Raw genomic sequence first — 16,806 nt, 5'->3', positions numbered from 1 at the left:
TCATCAAATAATTTTTACTTTTGTCTTAAAACTAAAAATTCGGTTTATTTTATTTTGATCCCAAAACATTTTACCCATTATTAATAAAAAATTGGATAAGAAATCGAAGCGTAATTACTTACAGATTTTATAGTTTTAATAATTATACAAAGCACAGAGTATTTAAACATTGAAATTAGTTTATTGTTAAATAATTTTATATTTCTATATAAAATAATATATTTATTTAGTTTTAATAATAATTATACGAAGCACAGAGTATTTAAATAATTAATTTAATTGGTTATTAAATAAATAATACATTTCATCAAATGAATTTTATTTTTATAAAGACTAAAAATTTGGTTTGATTTACCTGTTTTTGCAATAATTTTATATCAAAATGACAAACTAGTTTCAACAACTTTATGTTATGTAATTTATTTTTATGTATTTTATCAAATATTGTAAATCTATATTTTATGAAGAATTATTATTTATAAAATGTATTAATAAGAGCTAAAAAAAGTATGAATTGATTTCAATTAAAAGAACTAATTGAATAAATACTATATCTATATTAGATTAGACTATATCATATATCTATACTTAGACAATTGGTCACTATAATCGAAATATGATGTTAAAAAGTTCCAAAATCATATTAATAGGATTTAAAAATAATATTATTTTTTCCTTTTGCTTAAAAAGTATTTATGTAAACTCAGTGTCATAAAAAATGCACAGATTACATGTAATACTGTTTGTAATCTGTGCATTTTTTGTGACACTAAGATACATCTGTTGAAGTTTTTATATCCGTTATTATGACTTATTTTTGGAACGAATATTCATTGATTTAATCATGTCAACCACCTCGAAATATGTAGAAAAACACGTTTAAAGTTTCGGAGACAATTCTATCAGAAAAGCTGCTCGGATAATGATATTAATCTCATTTCAGATTAATCGACGATCCCAGATCTATACATTGAACGTTCTTTTACAAAATTATTTCTGTTAACCGAGCTGTTTTGCCTTCAATTCGAACTTCGTTACAAAAAAAATTCACTGTGTCTCCGAAAACAATTCGAATTTTGAAAAAACCCGTTTTAAGAGCATATTCTTAAGAGTCTAGCCTTTAAAAATATGCACAAAAAAAAACCATTTCTTCAATTTTCTAGACCAGATTACTGCCTTAATTCCAATAATTCAGCGACTTAAATAATAATGGTATAATAATTATTGAACCCATTATTGCAATGAATTGATTAAATTTAATATTATATAGATTTTTTCTGTTGGTTTGATTTGTGGTTCGAGCCCCCAATCCGCCCCAAATTCTGCATGTGTGTGGTTTTCGATTACCCATATTATAGTTATGTAAAATAATATCTATTACTATTAATAATAGTCCTTGTACACAATAGCTTAGTATGATATCCTGAAGGCATATCATACATCTATGTATATCCTATAATAATCATATATTTTACAGGATATATCAGGGATTCAAATCTATTTTGTGGATTAAAAATATTCAAATTCTAATTTCTAATGTTTTTTTTTTTAAATCCTTTTTTGATTTTGGATAAAGCTTTTGGATTAAATAAAAAAACTTTTAACAAAAAAAGTAAACCGACTTCAAAAGTAAAAATATAAAAATGTACTAAAAAGTAAAAAAAAAAAATAACGATAAAATAATGTAGTTACAATTATTGTTATTTTTGGAGCCGGTTTGAGTTGGGTCACAGTTGTTTCCTTAGCTGACATCGACTCCAATAATGGATACTTTTGAAATGAACGCTCTGTGTATAAACTTAACATTCGTTTCTGTTACACGCTGTAGTTGTAATATTTAAATGTAAGATAGAGTACTGTATGCACCCTGTGAACTACACACTATTCATTACATCATCAGTTTGGTAATTTTGAATTAGTCGCCTGGTGTGACACTCACAGTGACAATAGGGAACCCAAGTAGTGACTAATAAATTATAACTATTGGTAGCTGCTAATAATTTTTAGTTTTTAATGCCTTATGTCACATTTTTATTTTTTAAATTTTTTAATAATATAAATTATTCATTTAAATTGATTCTGACATTTTCATCTAAATCCTAATTTTGCACCTTAGAGGTCAAAAAAACCATTGAGAAAAGTCGAAAAGTCGGTCTTTTTTTTATCTCAGAAACTGGCCGTTCCAACGTTATCAGAATCCGACTTAAAATTTAAATTCATTTTGGTTTTCGAAAAAAATTAAAAATATTTCAAAAAATATGACGAAATATTTATGAAATAAGTTTTTTCTTTGTAAATTGATAAAAACTGATAATGGTTATGATTTTTTATAAATTAATAATTATAATTATGATTTATAAATATGGGAATGTTGTCAAGGTGGGCTTAACAGTTGACTTCCCAAAAAAAAAAAAAAAAAATTAGTAGATGAAAATATTTGACACTTACATTTTAAATTTTGAGGGTGTAGAAGAGAAAAATAGACCTCAGTTAGAAGGGAAAAATAGACGAAAATTTAGAGTAAAATTCTACGATATGTACCTTAGTTTTTTTTTATTAATAATGCCTAAAAGTTTAGAGAAAATCACTTTATAGAAGTTTCACACAATTGCGATTCATTTCATCGACCAATTAAACTAAATTTTAGATTCGTTTAAACTAAAATGGGCCTATCTAGGCAGAGGATAAACCTAGACATCTTTCCTCCCCATAATATTTATAATTTTGTTTATTTAGGGTCAAATTAAAAAGGTCATCTATTTAAGATAGATCTACTAAGTAAGTACTTACTTATAGTTGGTTGATTTAATGCGCATCAATCAAACTAATTAAATGACTTTTAATTACTTAAATTAAAAATAATTCAAGAGAATTAAATCATTATTAAGGTTGTTGGTGCTTAACACATGTTAAGCTCAAATCGTAAAAATCATTGATTTTATCATAATTTATTTTATTTGTCTATTAATAAATCTCATGAATGTACTTGAATACGTTCCCCAAGTTATAGTATTTTAACAATTAATACTGTTAGTTGTATATATTTCTATTTCATATTCAAATCAAATAAAATAGTTTTGTTATAAGAATATACAAGTATAAGGATATATTATGTTTTATTTTTTTGTCGTTCGGTTGTAATCGGATCAAGTTTCCCATATTTTTTTATATTTCAAGTGCGTGTCCTTTAAACTGTATCATATTTACTACACACACTATCAAAACTAATACCCTGTGAATAATATCAGCAGGAGCGTAGCAAAGCATAGTGAGCATGACTCATTCTATATATATTTTAAAAAAATCTATCATCAGCAAGAGTAGCGTAAACTAAATGAATTTCCTAGTTTAGAATCAATACAAATGAAATTACAAACTTGGAACTAATCTTAATATACCTGGATATATATATTTTAAATATACAGGGTATACAAATTTTGACATACTGGACTATAAGTGATCAGCAAAGCATACGATTTAACAACAATTCATCCTCTCATGCCTTCCGGAAAGAATTTAGGAAGTGTATCAACGAAATTGAGGCAAATCTATTCAAAAAATTTGTATGTGCCAGCAGTTTTGTTCTACCCAAAATTATCTTTTGCGTTAATCATGGAACTATAATTACTTCCTCTTTCAAATGAGAAATTATGATGAACTTTTATAAGATCCGATGATCGGTACAAAACCAATATCTCAATTTTCCTTAAACATGAGAAATTCGATATAAAAAAAAGTATAAATATGTGTATATATTTTAATATTAGAATCATAATATTATGGTGGCAGTGGTGGAGGGAGCAGAATTGTGAAATATGTCTTAAAACTTGTCAACCAGAAACTAAACTAAACTAAAACTAGGAAACTTTCAATTCACTAAAATGAATTTATAAGTCGTGAACTGAATATCAATTCATATGGAGTAAGTACCAAAGTAGTACATGGGCCGACCGCGACGGTACCGAACGGTCGCAAACCGCAACCGATGACAATCACTTGCCTATAATACCGGACCGCACACAAAGTTAAATATACTCAAGAAAAGTATTACTGAACAGCCGAATTTCGGACGTCAGTAGCTCATATAAAGGGGTTGAAAAGATAACATCCTTTCAACACTTCGACTTCGACTTCAACTATTGATTTTCTGACAAATTGATTCTTGTGCTTTGTGATTTGAAGCTAGTTGAAGCTCTATTGAAAACACACAGCAGACGATTTCTAGAAGGGACACTCGTAGTATTTTCGGATGTTTCAAGCAAGCATATTCAATGATGAATGTCCCTAAATTGTTCTGTGTAGATTTTATATTAAAAAGTGTGATTTTAGGTACATTATGCTGTGATCCATGGTAGCGTAGATAAAAAAATACTATTTTCACACAATACTCATATTCAAGTCTTTTTCAGAATGAGTATGACTTGAAGTTTGTACTTTTAACTCAAAAACCATTAGCCTGTGTAAGCAACAGTATCCGAAATTTTTCTTAGCTTAAATTCAAGATAAAACATCTCAAATTTTTTAGCATTGTCGCCATCAAGAACTAAAATTTTTAGACAATTTACCTGAGAGACAAATGCATATCTCATTCGCTGTTGGGCACTACTATTTTCATAATTTAGATAAAAGAAGAGTGCCTTCCTGTACACATATATATTACTTACAATATGCATCTCTTTCTAATTTATGTATTTTATATCTATCTTTGTCATGTGTGTAGTTTATCATACATGACATCATATCATAAGTAAGTATATTTACGTATGCACGCATGAATGACGTCTTAAAGTGAATGATGTGGGTGTACATACATCTGACGGAGACTGTATAGGTTTGGGGTCAGGCGTTGTATTTAATGGGGTGAGCCTAAACAACTTTTTAAACACGAAATTCCGTAGTTGAGGGACTTCTCTTGCATGGAGCCTGAAAAAATTTCATTGTCCGCTAATCTTGACTGGCACTGATGAAAATAAAAATGATAACATTTTTCATTGAAGTTATACTTCTATAAGCTCAGGGTGTATTATTTGTTTACATTATTTATAAATTATTATGTTTGTTATTACCCAAGAAGTAAAATTTAAAAACACGCATTCCTTTTTTCAATTATCTTTCCATCTTTCTTAATGAATATATCTCTAATATCTTATTCTAGAAAAGGAATCTACATCGGAGAATGTTTTCGAACTCAAAAAAGTTGTTTGAAGAAGAATTTCCTGGCATGACTGTTTTCCAAGAGTGACTATCAAATGCCATGATAATTGCAGGCCCTAGTCCTAACATACCACTAAACTTAAAAAGTAATAGTTGGTTGCTTGCTCAGATCATGTACAAGTTTGGTTCGCATATGTAAAATATGTGCAATGAATATCTAAATCAAAATACTTCACTTACTTCATCCAATTCTATTCAATTCTAAGTCTATTCTAACTCGAATACATCAAAAATATATATTATTATCAACTTGCAAAATATAAAATTATTCTTTTCATCCTGACAACCGCAAATCAAACTTCGCCTGTGATTTTATCTGTTGTTTTAAAAATCGCAAAACGGATCCAAATTTTCGGTTGAAAATGTTTTTTATTCAAATCTAATCTAATATCGCTTACAAATTTATCAATAACTACAATAAATTTTGTTAATCAGAATGGTGAAAGCTGCTGAGCTGTCCGTGAAGGGTATTACTCAATTCTCGTGGAGGTAGGTATGACTTGTTTTATATTCAGATGACATTACAATAACGAATGAAAACTATTATTGAAAATTGTTACATTTTTTCCCTTTTCTTCATATTTTTCGCATGTAAGGCTTTTCTTATGCGGTTTTCCATCAAATAACATTTAGTAGGAAAAATTGATAAATATTTTCATATATTTTCAATATGAATAAGGGTGAAAAAACTTACTCAAAGGTTATATCAAATATATTTTCCATATTTACATTTCTAAGGTTCGTTCGCTCGGAAAGAGATCCTCTAGCAGGGGCTGCATTAATTAAGCATGTTTCATCTTAAGAAAATTAGAAAATTCATGAAGACTTAGACAGATAAAAAAACAGCCTAGTTTAGTGCCATATTTGGAACGGGCTAAAAAAATAAAACAAAATTTTCTTAAAGGAAATAAAGTTTTTCTCGTGAACTAAATAAACTTCAGTATACACAGAGTATTAAAATAAGTAATTATGTTGATTTATATTTTTTCTTTTTAAAATAATTTCCAAGAAATTAAAAAATATAAACCAAGACATAATTTTTTTTTTTTTAATTAATTAAAATTCATAAAAAAAATGTCACTTTTTCGAAAAAACAAATAAAATATTTTTGTTTAACTGTGAGAGAATTTAGATTTAATAATGACAGTTATAGTTTAGGGTCAACTTAAAGCACTCTGGTGAGTGGACATAGCAGAAAATAATAATTATACTTTGTGGACAAAACATTCTTATGTCCCAAACACATACTTCTAGCATTCTATACAGGGTGTCACACAAGCTACGTATACACATTTAAAACTTGGAACATTCAACTGTCTAGAACTTATTAACTTATTCATTGCAAGATTTACGCTGTAGATTCTTCAATGAGAAATTTTGATTGAATTAGTTAATTTCCTATCATAAATTTAATTGGCAAAAGTTAGATAACTATTTTTAATACATGTTCTCCTAATATTAATTTAAGGACTTTTATCTTTTTTAAAAGACTTTTGATTATTTAAAAAATATACAATTTTATTTCGACTATCGAGGTATTTATTTCAATAACTTATACATTTCAGCTCGAAGCAACAAAAAGTTTTGTTTTCCTAGGTGAAATGGTCAGATTATTTTGGTTCTACATTGTTTGAGAAGGACACCCGATAATAATAGTGGACAAAACACTGTCCATAGCAAAGAATTACAGCAAGGTGACAAACATTACTGTACCTATACCGACCGTTCTAGTTACTGGTAATAATAAATTGACCTGACGATAAGAAGGGATCTTAGGTCATTCTTTTAATTTATGTGTGTTAAGTAAGTTAGGGGAGAACTATAGTTGTGTCAGTTCACCTGAGAACTTTTATTTTATATTTGATGGGTATGGTACTACAGTAGGTACACTACTTGTTGGTTCTAATAAATTTTAATGTTTATATTTAAATTAATTATATTTTTGTGGACTGGACATTTGGACATTATAAAGGAATTCTTTGTATGGGACACTTTATTTACATATTTATATTCACAGGCTAGTTTAATAAAAAAAATAAACGTAATTCTTTCTTTAAGACGTTATTTTATACTTGGAAATTAAACTGGATTTGGGGGAATAATAATTAATTAATCTATAAAAGGGGAGAAGAACGGGAAGGGACACCTGAAAAAAGAGTGGTTTTTCTAGATTTGTTAAAATTAAAAACGAATAAATCGATGATATTCGAAATCGGTTCAGTTTGGAGATGGTTCTATGGAAAAGGGTAATTTAATGGAAAGTGTTCTAAGATACGTTTCAATCCGAAAAATTTTGTAATTCACATATTGTATTCGATATGTTCACAATAAAATAATAAATTTACTTTATCGTTGCTCATTTATTTATGAATTCAAGTGTACACCTACACACATGTTGATCATGGCATGAATTTGATTACTCGACTTTGTATTAGACCTCTAACCTAAATGTAATATAATTCTTAGAGTACAATGAGGTTTCTTACAACCTTATATACCTCTACCTATCTTAGAATAGATAAACCTAGTTCTCTAGTTCTATTGTTGGGATTATTTAAGGTTCATGTATCGAATAGATATTGAAATTGTTGTATGGTTTTACTTATATACACCGCGTTCAAAAAGTATTGGATCAGTCGAGTTAAAAAAATAACAGATAAGTCTTGTGATTTTATAAGAAAGATGTGTGTAGCTGAGGCCTAAACACACGCTTAGTACGCATGACGTTCTGGCATCAAACCCCGGCAATCGCAAAAATTAAATCTTCATACCAAAAAAAGGGAAGTTTGACCGCTATGTGTGTCTGTCTGTCTACCTGTGGAGTCGTAGCACCTAAACCCAACCCAACCCAACCAACATATATTTATCGTGGTGTAAAGTTCAATGGGCACACAGTTTTGGAAAAGTTTTTTTTCTATTTTTCGCAGAAATATTGAGAAAGAATGACTGAATATCACATTCTGATATCATAAAATGTTCTCTTTTTTGAGGAGATTTTTGTTTTTATTGTTGATCATCCCTGCGCACGGACTATTTCCTTCTCTCCCTTGTAATTTTCGAATCCACACAAAAATTTTAAGTTTTCTCTAAGTTTTAATTAGAGCTGTGTGTTTTCTATCAAAATTACTTAAATAGGCTCGTTACTTTTGAAACACCCGCCCATTTCCTTACATGTAGGTCTTGGTAGTAATATTATTGGTTACTGTATGTAATAACCAACAATAGGTATAAGATGAATGTTCCCACAGGAATAAGGTTACTATTTTCAATTTAGTTTGTCATATTGGTCTTTGGTCTTAGTCAAAGATTAACAACCTATAGGTGGAGTGTACCTACTTATTATTCGATATATGATGATTCATTCCAATATATGGCGAAACAAGACAAGTGTTGTACCTTGATTGATAATTTAATCCCATTACGAGAATGGCATGTTCCTTATCGCAGGTTATAATTTGTTTGCTGGTTGGGAGGTAAAACCATAAAAATGCAACATTTTAAATCGACCCAAAAATTGGAAAAAATTATCTTAAATTCAATAAAATACTTTACAATTAACAAGGCTAATTGGTTAAATATCCAGTGCATGCTGTGATTTATTCATTTTCTATGTAATGCGCTTACAAAACAGGGTAAGTTCGTTTGGCAAAAAATTAAAGTGCGCAAAATTTTTTTATTTTGAATCTACAAAATCTTTTTGCCTATTGATGCAATTTTGATGACGGTTATCTTAAACAGGCGCCTCCACATTAGTCCCTTAATAATAATATTAGTTCGTTGGATTATAAATAAATGTCACAAATTGATGGGCTTAGAATGACAACGCACAAATATTTAAAGTCATTCATTCTTCTTAGACATTGACTTAAATTGATTCGTGCTAGATCAATAATCTCATACGATTTGGAGTCAGTCAATCGATGATGACCGAATTGTTTTTATTCAAAAGGTAAAAAGGTGATATTTAAGTAAATATAGTCTTTAATGTTATTGACGAATTTTATTCCAGAATAATGCAAAGCTATTGGTTTTGTACCATCGATCTTAACGAGATAATTTGTGAATTTAATTTGTAAAAAATATACTTTTAAATCAATTGCAAATCAATTCCTTATTTCTTTCTCAAATTCCATGATTTAACCTCTCATTTTCAAACTTATCATGCTGGATTCTGGCGTAAAATAGACTTACGGTCTAAAATCATGAGTTACTAAATCTGTATATATAAAAATAAATTGCTGTGCGTTAGTCTCGCTAAAACTCAAAAACGGCTGGACCGATTTTCACAATTTTATGTTTGTTTTGTTCGCTATAGTTCAGGGATGGTTGAGAAAAAAAATCATTTTCATTTTAAAAATTGATTACCTTTTGTTTCGGACAGTTTCTTAAAAAACTAATGTAATAAAATGAATAACAAATATCTTGGGTCTTTGTCCAACTTATTACTGTGTGTCCGAAACAGTAATGAATCGTAATTGAAATGAAAAGGACAATTTCGGAATAATTAGATTCAATGCGGAATAATTTCAGAGACTGAACGGAATGAAAATGTTGGCTCTACAGTCAGATTCATAAAATATCTCGAAAATTACTCATTTAATGGTCAAATAAACACGATTTTTGTAATTTTCGGGTCAAAATTACCTTATAAACTTAGTTTTATCGAAATCGGAAACAAAAACTTTTTTTACACTTTTTGCAATTTGTCAAAATTGGAAAAATCATAAAAAATTCAAAAAAACACAATTTTTGTAATTTTTGGTTGGGTTGGGTTGGGTTGGGTTAGGCTGGGTTAGGTTGGGTTGGGTTGGGTTGGGTTGGGTTGGGTTGCGTTGGGTTGGGTTGGGTTGGGTTGGGTTAGGTTGGGTTAGGCTGGGTTAGGCTGGGTTAGGCTGGGTTAGGTTGGGTTAGGTTGGGTTGGGTTGGGTTGGGTTGGGTTGGGTTGGGTTGGGTTGGGTTGGGTTGGGTTGGGTTGGGGTTGAGTGTGGGTGTGAGTGTGGGTGTGGGTGTGGGCGTTGGTGTGACTGTGGGTGTGGGTGTGGGTGTGGGTGTGGGTGTGGGTGTGGGTGTGGGTTGAGTAGGTTTTTTTTTTCAACTTTATTGATCTGTATATATAAAACCTACTTGGCCTACTTGTCAATTTGTAGAAGGGTGAGTTTAATATATTCAGATTTCGATTTCAGGAACTTAACCTTAGAAATTGGGCCAATTCTTAATATTTTGCTTAGAGACAGAGATGTTTGGAAGTTTAGGAAAAATTAAAAATTTGAAAACTTCTTTTTAAAATCGCAATTGTAGGTTTGTTGAAGATCTCGGGCGCCTTGGGCTGGTTATAGTCTTTGGGGCTATTTTCGATGTTCAAAGACTTCTGTTCACTGGCATTGTAAAGTCACATTTTTGACGTCATGCAAGACCTCATTTACCACGATAAATTAATTAAATTATTAAATATAAAATTCTAAATTCCATATTAACTAATATTATTCTTATATGTAAATTCTCTAAGGTAACGCAGTTTCTGTATATGGTGAACTTTATCTTTTTTTTTTGTAAAAGTATGATTTTTAATAAATATAAATAAACACTTATTAAAATAGCCTTAATGTTATTAAATAGCAAGCAGATGTTTTGGTCACAAGTCAAAAATGTGTCAAAAATTATGACAACCATTGATTGACTTGACAAAAAAAACAAGAATTATAATCAAAAGTTAGCATGGATTGATGTGGGTTTATATTTTCTTAAAGAATTTTTTGATCTAACGGTTTTAAATGATTTTTGTATTTTTTTTTTGTGGAATAATCATTATTATTTGATCCAAAAAGTGGCTATAAATCATTTTTTGGATTTTAGGAGTGTAAAAATCACCACATCTACGGAAGCAATGATATGGGACCACACATTGGCCCCATATATTTGCATATACTTTCATTTTTATATAAAATTTTCGAAATCGGTTATAATGACCAAAACAGTTGATTCCTTCGGACCAATGGGTCGTTATAAACGATGTTGACTGTAATTCGATATCAATGTAATAAATAAGTGATGTAAAGTTTTGTGTAAATATTTGTGGATGCTTTATTAATTAATTACAAAATACTTCGAATACCAACGCTCTTGTCTTGTGTGGTGTGTTCCTTTATTTATTTATTTCAATTCTCAACCATTCTCACAGATAGGAATGTAAAATGTACAGGAACAAATACATTACTAACTAACGTACTATATTTAATACAGGGTGGGGCAGCAGGCACACATTTAAAATTGGAATATAGTACAATTAATGCACCATATTCCTTATAAATTGACAACTTTTATTTGAATCCTTCTTTCGTTAACATCACTGTTTACCCGTGAGGGTGCAACCTAGGAAAAACTTTGGTATCCATTTACTCCAAAACTATAAAAAAAAGTGTCTTGATTTTTTCAGGTTTCAACTTCAACTAGTGCTTTTGTAAAACATTCTAGACAAAACAAAAAATAAATTCCAGAAAATCCTTGCAAATTTTTGAAAGTAAGTTACAGGCAAGATCGAATAAATAGCTTAAAAACGAGTATGTTGAAGAAATTTTCTTATTTTTCTCTAAGTTTTTTTTTCACGAACGAAGTTATAGATCGAAGTTTCGTGAGACTTATTGACTTAAATTTGAATGATTTGCATCACTCTGTAGGTGTACAAGACACTCATCAAATAACATACCACGATTGTAATACACAGAGGAGCTTCTATACAGCCAGACAGACAGACTAACTGATTAACGATGGGTTAACTAACGGACAATAAAACACCCACACCAATACACCCTCTAACTAGTACACCCTTCTTTTATAAGGGATTATAACAACAGATTACATACAAGAATATCTTTTACACAGGAATGAACGTCAGTACCTACAACATTTATATTTTATTTTATACCAGGCTGTTAATTTAAACTTGTGACGCACTCACGAATATAGCAAAAGTGTTTTGTAAAATGCTCTTAAAAAACATTTTCAAGAAGATACATGATTTTTTAACGCTTCAAAACTTTTGGAATTTGATGAAACTCGGTGGATGGGGTCATTTTGGTCTAAAAAGTATAAAAATTAGGTTAGTTTAATGATTGGACCTACAGAAAGTTACAATGTCAAGGCAAAACTTCATTTTCAAAAAAGTTAAAGTTAAAAACAAAAAAATTAAATGGTATAAAACTGTGAACAAAAGGGCGGGATTAGTGAAGGCTCTAACGTGATGATCTTTGTTTTAAAAAGGAGAAATTGCCAAGCAAAGCGGGTGGGTATCTACTAGTTACTATATAAGACGAAAAGTAAGAATAAAAGTTTTCGATATCTGAAGTAATTTTCAAAATATCGAAAATTGAAAATTTTATTTAATTATTCAGCTTTCGATATTTCGAAAACCAACGCAAATTACAAAGGGAAGGGTATTTTTTCAAAATTTTGAAAAAATCACTCTTTCACATAGCCTTCTTTTACGAAGGCTTTTTTTTTCAAAAAAAATTTTTAAGCCTCTTCTATACAAGAGGCTTTTTTTATCATTTTATGTTCGCACTGTATATTAAACCGCATTACATTTAATATATCGTCATTGGTGTGCCCGTGGTTGCGTTGCGTCACAATGACAATCATGACAGTCATGAATGTTAGAGCTGACTGACTGACTAACTGAGTGGTTCGTGTTGCTTATAAAATGGTCATTATTTGTAATTGTCAACAAGATGTAACTAAGATGTTTGTTTAGTCCTTAAAATAATTAAGAAAAGATAATAATAATATCCTGTGTTGTCTTCATCATTCCTTTTATTGTTCCTTGTTTTCAATAAGGATCATATACAGGATAAAGTATACTACCATGGATCATTCATTTATTTTATTGTTCTTTGGTGCATTCCTAGTTTCATGATTGATATTATATGAGATAGGAACTTTATGAAAGCAAGTAACCTACATAATGATTATCCATGTGCATTTGTTTTGATGTAAAATAGAAATAATAATATTTTTAGTGTTTTAATATTGAAATTTAAGGGTAATACATTAAATATGATGAAAAATTTGAAAAATATGACCTAAATTTACTCGGAATACATATTTGATTTAACAAAATTGGATATAATTTGGCTGTGATAGATCAAAATTAATTTTTTTAGATTTTGATGACTATTTTGGATAAATTTTATCCGATTTGAATGAATTTTGTTTTTTGAAACCCACTAACTTTGGGTCATATGAAGTTGGTACTAAACTAGTACCATAAACATTACCAATACTAGATATTTAGTGTTTTGATTGCTGGTATAGGTACAACAGTCTCCCCTTGTAATAATAATTTGTTAAACAAACAACTAAACAAGATATTTTAGATCTTGTAATATTTTCTTCATAATGAATGTAATGTTGTTCTAATCATCATCATTTGTTATACAAATTAAAGTCCTTTAAAAGGATATTGTTATTATCCTTAAAGGATTATTTCATTTTAAATCATTTATACATTTATATAAGATTAATTAATTAATAATAAGAAATCCTTATATTTTGTTATGTTCTTGTTCAAATATCTTAAATATTTTTGAGATAAATATTAATAATAATATATCGAACAAAGGATTGTCTAAATCCTTTATTAAGGTTTTTTTTTATTTAAAGTAATTTAAGTTTGAGTTTTATTTTGATTCAACTATTTATTTAGGTAAAGACGATAACCAGATAGAATTTCTATTGTAGTCGTGTAAGCTTTTAATTTCTAAACATTTACCAAAAAAAGTGTTTCGATATACAGCATAGTTCTAGAATTATTAATGCCTAAATATTTAGAGAAAATTACTTTTATAGAAGAAATAACACAAAAATGCCATTTATTTAAAGCGAGTTCTGCTTGTTATAATTTTCTTTATAGGAAAATATTTGTGATGCTTTTAACGAATCAATATTAGTTTTCCAAATTAATCTCTTAAATCTAAGTAAGAAAACGTCAATTTTTGGGAACGTCCTTAAATTCGATTAGATTGCTACGGCGTTACAAATTGTTCATATTTAATTTTAAAAATAAATGTTCATTACAAATTAAATGGTTATCGATTTTATACACTCACACAAAATTTGAAACAAATTCAAAATATTAAGATCAGTTTGACCTTTGAAATGATAAGAGATGACCTTTGTGTTATCACATGTTACACATTTTAAAACATTTTTAATAGGCATATAATTTAAAAGTTATGCTCATAAGATCAAATTGACATTCCGAGAAAAGTTTCCATCGAAGTATTGGGAATTTCAGTGTCCGAAATTGATGGATAGATACCAATTACTTCATTGCATAAATTATTAAAAGTCTGAGAATTTAATAAAGAGTTTTTGAGAAGTTTTTGAACGTAGAATTTGTAGAAATTTTGGTTTTTTCTATACAGTTTTTTCAATTTAAATACAGAATAAAGAATTTTTTCAAAAATTTGTTTGTGAGAAGTTATTGAATGCAATCATGATAAAACATATAAGACTTGCCTTAGACGTATATAAATTCCATTAAAGTAATATTTAGTAAACGTAATTATTATTTATCAGTTATGAATATCATTTATCAAATAATATTTGTGACCTTTTATTTGACCTTAACTATAATATAGCTGATAATTACAAAATATTTTGAAAAAAAAAACATCTCAATATTTTTGTTTAATTTGTTTGATAACGAAGTTTTAATTCTGTTTTAATGTCTACAATTTGTATTCTACTTACCAGAAACAAAATTAGAATTAAATTTAATTGTTTATATATTCTGTATATACTTACAATGATTTAACTGAAAATTTGGTGAATAAATTTCAATCGATTTTTCTTATTAACGAACTTGACCTTTCAAATACCAAAACCCTTCTTGTTACCAAAATTTTAATCAAATATGACTTAAATTGCGTTCACCAGTATACAAAAGCAATACTTCTCTATTTTCTTCGGAAATTCGCTATAAAATGTATCGACGTCCTGGGAAGCCAAGGCAGCTGCCCTCCCCTATATGCTTCCATTCCGTCCGGTACGCTCATGCTTTATGCTAATAAACCTAACAATAAAATTTAAATTTTACAGTTTACAAACTTATCAACAACAATATTTTAATATATTTTAATAAAATGTGTATCAAAGAAAATTCATTTTAAAATAATATGAAAATATTTTAAAGAAAATAAATAAATAAATAAATAAATAGCTTTTGAATTTGAATTTGTAAGGAAATCTGTTTTTACGACATAAGCTGTCTCTATTGTGTTGGATTTTATAACTTTAAAAGTTAATAATAAAACAGGTAATTTATTAGAATTCTATATATCTAGAAAGTTCTAAGTAAAGTATACCTATAGTTATACATATATACAGAGTGTTACAAAAGTATGAATACCTACAGATTGATTTCATGAATAGGAAAAAACTAGAATTGTTTTTGATAATACAATTACTTTAGTATGGTGCCAACACTGTAAAACTATTAGCTTTCAGTATCTTAGAGTAGTCCGGCTATTTTGGGGCGTCTTTCTTGGCAAAATTTTGAATTATTTCATTTTAAATTGTACTTTTTAACATAGTATCTACATTATGGAAGAACTCATATTAATGTTAGTTAATGTGAGTTCGCCCGACAAAAAAACTTGTTTCGTAAAACATCGTTTAACGTCATAATGTCAATTAAGAATTGTGAACAGTGTATACTATTGAATTAACATTATTACGTCACAATGTTTTACAACCATTTTTTTTTTGTCAAGTGTTTTCGTTTCTCTTTTGAAAAGTTCTTTTAAAACTGTCTGTGGCTTTCAAAATCCCAAATTAAAACTTTTTTTGACAATATTGTTACAAGACAAATATTTTAATATCGCAGTAAGTTATTATTAAACTGTATACATGCTTTTGTAGCATTCTGTAGTAAACACTTATAATCTACAATGTTTGCTATATAAATATAAATGTAAGTAAGCTTCCTCCTCCCTTCCCGTACGTTCGTATACTTTTACTAAACTTTCTTTTATGTTTGACTTTCTTTTATAACTTATTATCAACTCATATTTTAATAAACCAACCTCACTCTTATATAGATATACTTACAGAGATACCTTTATCATTACTATACGTACCTATATACAGAGTGTTTGTTTCTTAATTAAAGAACACTCTCCATTAAATTACCTTTTAGACAGACATAGCAATCAAACTACAATTTTAAAACACCTCTTTTGTTAGTTCGGGCCATATTACCAATAAAAATGTAAAACTAGACTTGATACAATGATAAATTTCAAAAATGAAAATTGAAATGGATTCAAAAACGAAGAAGTTATAAGCAATCAAAAATGTATTCCAAGGTTGCATATTTTCTTTAAGCAAAACAAAGTTTTATATGTAATCTCTATGGCGATACCCATGTATGACACCACTAGAGAGTATCTACCTCTGTTCCTCTTTGTTTAATTAGGAATTTTAAACGTTCGTATCTTGCATACTAGTGAAAATTTTTAAAAACCAACTTAACTTTTCTATTCGTGAAGTGAGAATTCTTCATCTGAAGTGAAAAAAGAAATTTAGTCCGATCCC

The sequence above is a fragment of the Chrysoperla carnea genome, chromosome 2 (genome assembly GCF_905475395.1).
Source record: "Chrysoperla carnea chromosome 2, inChrCarn1.1, whole genome shotgun sequence".
In the NCBI taxonomy this organism is placed as follows: domain Eukaryota; kingdom Metazoa; phylum Arthropoda; class Insecta; order Neuroptera; family Chrysopidae; genus Chrysoperla; species Chrysoperla carnea.
This window is presented reverse-complemented; position numbering follows the sequence as displayed.